Source organism: Daphnia pulex, chromosome 3 (assembly GCF_021134715.1).
Source record: "Daphnia pulex isolate KAP4 chromosome 3, ASM2113471v1".
In the NCBI taxonomy this organism is placed as follows: domain Eukaryota; kingdom Metazoa; phylum Arthropoda; class Branchiopoda; order Diplostraca; family Daphniidae; genus Daphnia; species Daphnia pulex.
In genome coordinates this window covers 2,719,806-2,730,558 of record NC_060019.1, presented here as the reverse complement: position 1 = coordinate 2,730,558, position 10,753 = coordinate 2,719,806, and the positions used below count along the sequence as shown (strand labels likewise).

Genomic DNA, 10,753 nt, shown 5'->3' with positions numbered 1-10,753 from the left:
TAAAACATCAAACCCATCCGAAGTTTGCACTTGCAATAGATTCACCGTAATGTTCACAGTTTTCCCGACTACAAAAAAAGGAATTAGAACTCATTAGTTATTAATCGTTATGGCCATTGCAAACACACGCGGAAATAGTTTCCGCACACCTCTGATTTTTTTTCAATTATTATTACCCTTTAAAAGTATAAAAGTTATTGAGATTTGAATTTTTTCGTGTTTTTTTTTACCAGGCCGGGAAAATATTGGACAGACGCCTGTACCATGTTAAACAGGGTATTAAAAGAGGGATAGGATGAATAAAAAATTGTGAAAAAATAAGGAAATGTAGATCTTAATGTGGTGTTTAACCACCAAAAGGTATTGATGGAGGGAAATGAGAGAGAAAATTAAAAAAAAAATGGTGCCAACCCTTACTACTCTCCCCCTACTTCTTGGATTTGTCGTTGTTCTATTTCCTTCTTACTATTCCACTTCGCATGTTTAGCGTTTCCAAGCATTTCGGGTGCGCGACAAGCATTGGTTCCTAATTGTGCATCAACCTCTGATTCCTTTAATTAGTTTATCTAGCCCAACACCTGCCCATTTCATCAATTTCCGACTTCTGAATTGACCCAGATGAAGACGTTTTCGGGTTTGACCTCACCATGAAACAGCCATTGAGAGTGAATGCATTCCAATCCAACAGTTAGTTAGTTGAAACAAGAACGCCAATTGTCGGCGGAATTGGACTTTTTTCTTCTTTCTCATCTTCCAAAAATAACTGGTCCAATGACGCTTGGCACTTAAATAGTTGACGTGAGTGAGAATCCAAGTTTGAGCTATTTGGCACGAAACGCCGCACTTTTGTCCGAAGAATGCCTCACGAAAGATTTAAGAAAAATTGCGTGATTCCTACGGTAAAACACAGCAGCGGTTCTGTGATGATTCGGGGTGCAATGTGTTCAAAGGGCACTGCAAAATTACATCGAATTGTCGGGAAAATGGACGGACCAATGTACCATTCCATTTTGTCAAGATGCGCTGTGCCCGCTGGGAAATAACTAATAGGAAATGGATTTATTTTCCAACAGGATAACGACCCGAAACACAAGACCATTAAAACATGCAGTATCTTTCAAACAAAACAAATTATGGTAAGATAATTATAAAACTGTGTTTTCGTTATAAATTACTGTATTAAGAAATGTTTAATAACAGGAACATTAATAGTTATGGAATGGCCACCACAATCTCCAGATCTTAATCCTATTGAACAGTTATGGGATCACCTTGACAGGCAACTACGATTAAAGCCAGCTACCAATGTAGATAAAACTTTTTCTACTTTACAAGACATTTGGTCTAAAATTGGGCAAGATGTACTGGAAGTTTACGTTAATTCAATGTCAAGCAGGTGCATGGCTGTCATCGCTGCTAAGGGTGGACATACCATATATTATTTATGTTTTAAGTAAACTTTGGAATAATGGTTATTTCAAAACACCAAATACCTGTAAAGCTAACCAACATTGTCATCGTAAACTTTGATTGCTGTTTTGTTCATGTATCAAATACAGTGTTTTGGTGACAAAGTATCAGACTAACTTATGTTATATTTAATCCTGTAAATAGATAGACAAGTAAGAATAGGTTTTTGTTATAAATTTAAAAGAAAACTTAAGTGAATGTTGTGTCCATTTGAAAATTTGCTTTTTGCTTGCCCTACAAGCTCACAAGTAACATTTCTGGCAGAACTGAGAAATTCCTATTTCTGCCGAGGTTTAAAGCTTATAAAATACATATAACAAGTAATGAAGATGGATGATTACATAAATTTTGAATATGAATACCTGTGTTGGCAATAATAATAAAAGACAACAAATCCAAATTCAAAGCATGATTGAAAACCAAAACAAATAAAGAGGTATCTGTCATCTATAAATAACGAAATATAGTACTTACCAACAGCACCTCTCGTGGTAGGAAACTGAACTAATTTTTCTCTCCCAAAGAAAATGCTGACAGAGAAAATATTTTTGTTCTAACAAAAAAATTTGTTTTTACCATATACTAAAAATATACACGGATAGATTGGCGTATTCTTTATGTAATAGCGCAAACTAGAAAACTACAGAGATTATGGCCAATTTTTAATTAATTTTATAAAAAAGGACCCATTATTTGGAACGGCCATAAGATTCAATGGCTAACTCCCTCTATATTCATTCGACGAAGCGGTTACGCATGGCGCCATTAATACCGGCTAGGGAAATTAACAACTATTTAAACAAAAAATATTGGGGCATTACCAATTATGTATTGAGTAACAACTCAAAATATGAAAAAGAAATGATAAAAAAATAAAGAGTTATCGTTAAAAAACCAAAGGGTAAAAAAACCAAAGGGCGCTACGACTCGTAGCGCCATAAGACGCCATGTTAAAACCGGCGTGTGTTAAAAGTGGTACTGCGTACCAACTTCGCCTTAGCCTTCCTTGACGTTAGTTCCTCTAAAACATGTAATAACAAAAATAAGACCCAAAGACCAAACGGCGTGTCACACAGCTGCGCTTTAATGTTAAGTACTTTGCAAACAGACGCCGCCAAACAATGATTGTAGTGCGACACATAAGTTGCAGCTTCTAACCACCTAACGCTTCAAGAAGAAATAAAGGTATCCGGAATGAGTATAATCATTCCAGTCGTCCAAAATAGTGACACGCTCGTCGTCGAAGCAACGAATCCCTCCATCAAAATCCTTCGCTAGACAGACGTAGTGTCCTGGCGTGCGGGAGAAAAACATTGCAAATGCAACGACAAATAACGACAAATGAAAACGCAATCAACGGTACCGTTTTCAATAGCTTCGCCGACGTGTGTGATGTGTGCTTGTAGGATGTATTCGTGACTGGGCGACCTGACTTCCTCCGAAACAGCGTGAGGAATTTGCCATACTGCCGGAACGGAGACTATCTGGTGTTTTTTTTAAAGCCACGGAATCGTCCCAGGCACACCACATGCACCCTAAAGGCCGTTAATGTGGGCAAGAGAAGAAACGAAACAGTAGTAACCACCGGCAGAAAAACCGAGTCTGGCACGTCGCTTTTGGTGGCATTTCCAAAAGTGAAATGCGTTGTGTACAGCTCCCGAATGCGCATAACAAACAGGTTCTAGTGCACTGAACATCTGAAAGAAACGCTGTCAGTCGGCCCACGTAATTGTCGGTTGCCGGATATGGAAAAACTAGGTCGTCAAAACCTCGTAAACGTTTGACGGGGTGCAGATCCTGCGATAATATCCAGGCCTGGCCGCAGTTATAGTTTACTAGGGGAAACGTGTCACTAAATAGGGAAACTCTGTTGCTTACTGGTTGCGGATGTTCGTTCTTACAAGAATAGAAGCGAAGTGTCTGTCAATAAAAGCCGGAAAGTTGTTAGGCATAGTTCAACCTCCAACCGTGAAAATAGCCCATAAGGAATTCGTAGACGTCCTGTTGCTGTCCCATCAAAAGCCTTCTATCCACTTCACTCAAGTGAGCCATGAACTCACAATAAAAACAATCATTAAAAGTTTAGCTACCATATGCATTCGTGTGAGTCTGTACATGAGATATATTTTAGTCCGAAATAGCAAATCTACTAACTAAACGTAGCGTGTGCTCGACGGGGAAAAAATTGCTTACCAATGAATTTCGTTAATAAGCGCGGCCAAACCCCTGTTGTGGACTTCCACCAGCTGAACAAAAATTCGGTACACCACCTGGATTTCGGAGTTGAAGACGTTTTTACCGATCGCACAAAATCACGGCAAAAATTCGCGAGAGAAAACAGGGCTATAAGTGTAGCGTTGACAAAGCAACAATTCCCTGTGTCTGGAAGACTGTTTTAAGAAAATCAAATGGGTGTAAATTATTTGGTGGCAAAAGGCGGTTACGATTTTTGGACTCTCACCCGACGTGCTCTCGTTGCTGGATCTGACCACACGGCTGTGAGTGGCGGGGCAACGCTCGTAGACTGCTACGTGTCAGACGTTTCCCATTCAACGTTGAACTGCCAAAGATAAAAAAATATGAAGTGACAAAGAGAAAAATTGTAAAGACGCAATCAACCACAGCTGAGTCGATGGTAGACGTCAATTTCGACACAGTTCACACTTACCCGACGAAGGTGGACAACAATGCATCTACCATCAAAAAGTGAACCTACTTCCTTTTTATAATGCAGGTTTGCGTGCGCTGTGTACTGTGTTGTTCGTTCTAAAGACGCTCAAGATGGCCAGAAAAGGGGCGTCAAACTTCAAAGCCATATTCAGAAGAACATCCTGTCGTGGGTACCAACAACATGACACGAATACACACCAATTGGACTGAAATACATATCATATTCTTTATAGACAAACGAACCAACGTGTAGGCAGACACTGTACGGGACAGCACCCACAAGACAAAACTACACTCATTCTTGAGATGCAGGAAATGGAGGAGACCCGAGAGGAAAGAATGTGTATGAATTGCAAGCTCCTCCTTTCATCTTGGAATCCCTTACCACGTGCTGCGTTGTTAAGTCCAAATCAAATTGAACACTCCTGACTGACTAATGAATTCACTTAGACCCACCCTCTGTTCATAGGCACTGTTGTTCATACAGGAAGTACACCTTCGTCTCCTTGCGAAAAAAGTACGAAATAACCCCGAGTCCACCACGCGTGTTATTTATCCTTTGTAATCTTCAGAAGTAGGTTGCTCGGTAAACACCTCTCGTATTAGTGCATCTCCGAAAATTGAAAACCGAAAGCGAAAAAGGAAAAACGGTGTTAATAGTGAACCTACGGAAACAGAAAACAGTGAACCACGAAAAAAGAAAGCTGTTGATAAGCCATCACCAGGTATCACTATTATGTACTACTCGGACACGATTCCTTTAAGTGGTGCGTTTGACACTACTTACATTTCTTTTTTTTGGGGGGGGGAGTAAATCATTTTATTGATTCTCCCATTGGGCAGCGAAAACCAAACGTTAAAGATGGACGAAACGCTAGGAAGAAAGGAAAGTAAAGAGAGTAGTAGGGTAGGAAACAGATTGCTAACAACGACACCACTCGGTCAATATCGCTTTTAGACCTTTACAATGTTTTGTGATTGGAAAACAATGTTTGTTTCGATAGAAGGACGTTTTTCCTCCACAAGGTTGCAAGATACATATTTCCCGCTTCTTTCATAGATCCCTGTTCCCGCTTCCACAGTTTAAACCTAAATTATGAATCTTAACGTTCAAACTCCCTCCCATAGGTGTCGTCAAAATAATCAGTTCCCTCCTTCTCCCACAGTCGGACAAATAGCCCGAGGTGATGATGTCGAGCTCAGCTACGATTTGGGAAAACGGGGCAATAGTGAAGTTGCAATGACGACACCGAGTCTTCCACTACTGTCTGAATCTAAACGTGTAGTTAGACGTTTCTGTGATTCCCAAAAAATTGAACCACACAACATGGAGTGGCCAAACGCCATCGGTCAGATGCTCTGAACCGTGCCGCCGACGACCAAAGATGGCGTCAGAATCAAAAATCAAAATCCAGAAGTGGAGGGGATTACTACTTAAGTTAAGGGGGTTTAAAAATAATGGTAGACAGATGAAACTTGGTGACCACATAGAAGAAATGATGTTTAATCATATATCTTCTGTTCGCTACGGAATTATGGCTGGATTATGATAAAAACAATAATTTGGCCCATGTTAGGCACTTTTTCGGGTTTTTATCATTTTTAAACCTCAAACTTGGTATACATTTTTTAAAAAATGTATACCACCCCAAAAATGTAAAAATGTAAAATGTATAACACCCCAAAACAACAGTTCGTAAAAAAAATATTAGTCAAATATGAAACACCCTACGCCAGGTCGCGCAAAATTACCCCTCCCCTCCTACCCTTCCCAACACTTTCAACACTTACAACACTTTCAACACTTCTTATACACTTCCAATAGTTCCAACTATTCCCACCGCTCCGTTCACGACCCCAAAATGTAAAAATAGGCAACCAAAGTGGACATGGAGTAGTGGGGACATGGAGTCACCGTTCCAGGCAAAGCGGTTGGGGGGGAGGGGGATTGTGGACGACATCGAACGGCAAAACGCCGTCGGTCGGACACTCTGAACCGTGCCGTCAACGGCGAAAGTGGGTGCCAGATCCTAAGTCGAGTGGGAAAGTGGGCGCGATCGCTCCCTCTAGATCGAACGAGCCTACCACAAATACGCACCGAAGGACAACAGTTTTTATTTATTTTTGTATTCTACTACATTCCTTATTCGAACACGATGATTATTGGTAGGAAAAAATCGTTGACGCCGTGGCGAATAAATTTTCAAAAAGAGAGGTTTTGTGGCGAAAAAAAATCTCCCAATCATACTATATCTGGGAAAAATTTACTTTACGAGTTATTTACGTTTAAAGTTTTCACTCCGTGGCCCGCCTCTAAAACGCAGGAGGGGCCTAAAGTCACGTGATTGTTGGTGCATTCGCGCTGGTCAGTCAATAACCAATGGGAGCAGATCACGTGACCGGCAACAGCCAATAGAATGCGTATCCTTGAAAACGATTTTTCATTCGTTTACCGCATGGCGGTAAAAAACTAGACTGCTGCAAGCTAGACGCGACACCTTGCGCGACACAGACGAAATGACAGATGTTCCCCTCTTCTATTTGTTCCCCGATCACGTGATCTATTCTCATTGGTTAAAAACTGACCGGCGATAATGCACCAAGAATCACTAGATAAATAGACCGCCTCTTTTTAGTATGAACATTTTATTATTTTTTTTATTTTTTGCGCCATCCCCTATTTGATAGGAGAATACCTTGAATTTATATACGAATTTATATTTATATATAACATTATATTGTTACATTATATGTTAAAATATACATAATTATATGCAATATTATATAACCACATATAATAATATTTAATATCACATTTTGTGATGGACTTGACCGTTTTATGTGCTTCCGTGTCTTGTGTATCCTCATTATTTAAACGTAGGCCTATACACATGCCCTATTTTATTTGCGAAATCCTAATTATAATTAGATTCTTGGAGGTTCTGGTTGAAGCGTTGTTTTATAACTCGTTTTAGGATGTCTAGTTATCTACGACATTCCGCCGATTATTTTTTTTTTAATTAACGTCTATTTTTATTTTGAACATTAGTTTGATATTTTCTATGCGTGAATGTTTAAGAGAATACAGGAACATTTTCTTAATTTTTTTTTCGCATTATAAAATTTATATTTAATTTTTTATTGCCTATTTTTAAAATAACACATGCATCAAATCTAGATAAACTTGCACAACTGTAGCCTATGACGATTTGAAATCTAGTGGTGTCCCCTGGTGGCATCCACAGCGGATTCCGCATTTTAGCCCCCTATGGAGCAGTTACAAATCCTGCGTTGCCAGGTCTGGAAATCTCATTTGTGTCCAAAATGGCCAATCATCATCGTACAGGGTTTTTACGCTCTCTAAATTTTTGCACCTTTATGGAAAAGGAATTAATAATCTCTCCAACAAGGCAACAATTATACTTTAAAAAAGCTGGTTGCACGTCAGTAAAAACCGGATTGTACCCAAAAATCGAAATTCATGGCGTAGTGCCACAGTCCGATAACTTGACGGGTAAAAATAATAAAGCTTCGAATTCGACGGAAAAAAAGTTAAGCTATTTAAACACGGGCACCACACATGTTTAAAAACATATGTTAATGTTAATGCTCTCTATTCTACCTTTAGACCTACCTACGTCAACACATGGTAAGCTGGCGCTGGCCCAATGCGTCTCTTGTGCTTCACTTCAGAATGTTAAATGTCGAAATTTCAACCTACGAGTGCAAAGAAATAACAAATAAGTAAATAATGTTTAGAAGTGAAAAGTGCGAGAAAAAATGGTGAAAAAATTTTTTGTTGCTATTTAGGATAAAACGCAACGCGTCACAATGTGCGGCCAAATGAATAAATGTAACTTTATAGTGGCTGAAACACGACGAAACTCATCGTGAACCATGAAGCTCATTATTCGAACAAGCAAAGCTGTTTCACCAATTTCAACATTTTTACTCGTCCAATTTTTTTAATTATTCCCCAAAATAAATGAGATTTCCATAGAAACAGTTTTGTGTTAAAACGTGTTAACATATTGCTAATAATATCCCGATTTTCCGATTACACGTCCCTTTCTTTAAAAATTATCACGGAAGACGGAACCCAGTCAACCCACTCACTCACTGCCCCCAACTCCATCAGTCCGTGTCTGGCAATAAAGTTGTTTAAGATTTTTAATGAATTTATCTTATCATGAGTCAAGGGTTCACCGCGGAACGATATTATAAGATTATAATATAATTTGCAATCCCATTATTAACGTTCTCAATTCAGGGTTTTGCCATCTCTCGTTTAAAAACATTGAAAAAACAATATTTTCCTGTTACTATCGTATATAATTGAAATGCGATAAAATCTTATTAGGGCAATTTTTTTTCTAAAAGTATACCGACATTTCAAATTATCAATCTCAAGAAAATGAATACTTTCCTCTCAAATTTTCTTTCCTCTCCGAATTTCCTCTCAGCAAATTGAAGACAATACGTACTCAAAATTTAAATCTTTGCTTTATGCACTGGCTGTCATCCCCCACCCCCCTCATCAAAGTCGCACTCTGACTAATAAAATTTCTTTGGCCTGAATAAAATAACCTTTCTCCCACAACGATAAACACCGGATAAAAACGATAACTTTTTTTCCGACACTGTAAGTATGCACGGGTATGCAGGTATGCTAACAAGGCGTTGTACATGTGCACACAAACAGCCGTAAGAACTAGAAAGCTGATGTCATATGATTATTCCATAACAGTTTTCATTATAAAAACGGTCGCGTAATCGTAATCTCTACTACCGTTTCCGATCATGAACAGCATTAGTCATTTCGGTCATTTCTTCAGGCCTGGTATAAACTGAGTTATCAGGTAAATACAATATCTTCTCATATGTGTCCATGCCAAGCATTATATCTTAGTTCCTACGCGGCTTTCTTCACAGATATGTACTACTATAAAATAACTAACATATGACTTTGACTTTAAATTCGCAATCTTATATGTAAAACGCTTCCGGCAGCATTTAATTGTATTTTTCAGATAAAATTTTATTGAGAGAAAAGCAGACAATGGCTGATTAGACTCAAATGAATTTGAATGCGCTGAGCAATGAGCGCTATTAGCCAAAATAAATGTTACTATACGTCACGACCTGAATGTATAAATCTTTGGTCAATCCAGCACTCGACGGTGAAAACCATTTAAAAATAACACCTCGTAGCACTCCGTCATTGATTCCGAAATAGTTAGAAATCGACGTGATGACACCCTCGCGTATGAAACTTATTGCGAGCCCGAAGGGCGAAGCTAATAATCGCATACGCAGAAAAAAAAATACCATGTCACTTTGTCTGTCTATATGTCCCGCTCCATAGCTCGGATGTTTAACGACAGATTTCGGACTTTTTGGTCTTAATAATTACAAAAAAAATATGCGGTGCGACCAGAACAAAAATAATTGCATTTACTTAATTAGTTTTCCCGTAATTAACGAAAAACTGTTAAAATAATTGTTTAACGACTGGTGACATCTTGCGGTGGCGACTACAACTTTTTCACTTAATGACTGGTGACATCTTGCGGTGGCGACTACAACTTTTTCACCTTAGGTTTAAATTCCACTTTCCATTCTTAACGTGCTTGTCATTTACTTAACGTGTTAAGTTTAAAATAACATGTTAAGTTTAAAATTAATTCTTTCTTGTCGAATATTTTTTATTTAAATATATTCGTTATGGATGGTTAAGCATGATTAAAAACCACCAGATGTCCATAGCATCACCGTGATGACGTTATCATTGGTGTCCCAACCATGACGCAACAACCAGATTTGCATTTATGTTTTACAGTTATTTGACTAAACGATGGTTATTTTTTAAATTCAATTATTGAACTTTATGTGTAAAAATAGGAACATATGAGTTGAGCAAACTAAACGTTAATAACTTGCAAGAATATTGAACTGTGACAGAAAAATCCTGTTTTAAGACAAAAAAGTCTGTGAAGAAAAGTGTGAATTGTGAATAAGTCCGACTAAACAATAGGCCCTGAATTTGTCAATTAAGACAGTTTTCAACTGGCTTACAGCTATCCCTTCGCGGCGAGCTGATAAGCTTGCTTTTCTATCTTAAGAGTTCTATATTCAAAACTTCGGCAAATATTCCACACGATTAGATGATTTACTGATTGCCTCGCAAAACTAATAAACTGATTGGCGTAAAACGAAAGAGTTGACTGTTTGCAGCACGTCTGTCTTCGTTTTCCTATTCTTTTCTCGCAATTTTATCAGTTATCAGGCAATGACGAAAGTTTCAGCACCAATTTCAGTTTCTATCAATGAACATTTTCAGTCGGCGCATAAAGCGGCTGGCTTTAGGATTATAGCCTATCAGGACACAAGAACCTACTTATTACATTTATGTTTACTGAGACACTTATGCCAGTTCACTTTAAAATGGGCATCCATTAAAAGTTGAAATTTTTATAAACTAATTGTGATTTGTGACCCGGTAATCCAAGATAAATAACCGCTCCCTGCGAACAGATTTGCTGTAACGTCCGACCAGCTCAGCAGTAGCTGTAGTTTTTGAAGAACATCACTGGGTATCACTAATATTACGTTA

The 10,753-nt window shown here is 38.4% G+C and overlaps 1 long non-coding RNA gene across 1 annotated transcript; it reads right to left on the bottom strand.

Annotated features, from left to right (window-relative positions):
- Positions 1-3,315: 3,315 nt before the first annotated feature.
- Positions 3,316-4,250, bottom strand: LOC124190183. The gene is made up of 3 exons (XR_006872878.1): positions 4,139-4,250; positions 3,932-4,030; positions 3,316-3,860 (listed from the first exon to the last, which is right to left on the bottom strand). It is a non-coding gene; the product is annotated as an uncharacterized LOC124190183 (long non-coding RNA).
- Positions 4,251-10,753: the final 6,503 nt, after the last annotated feature.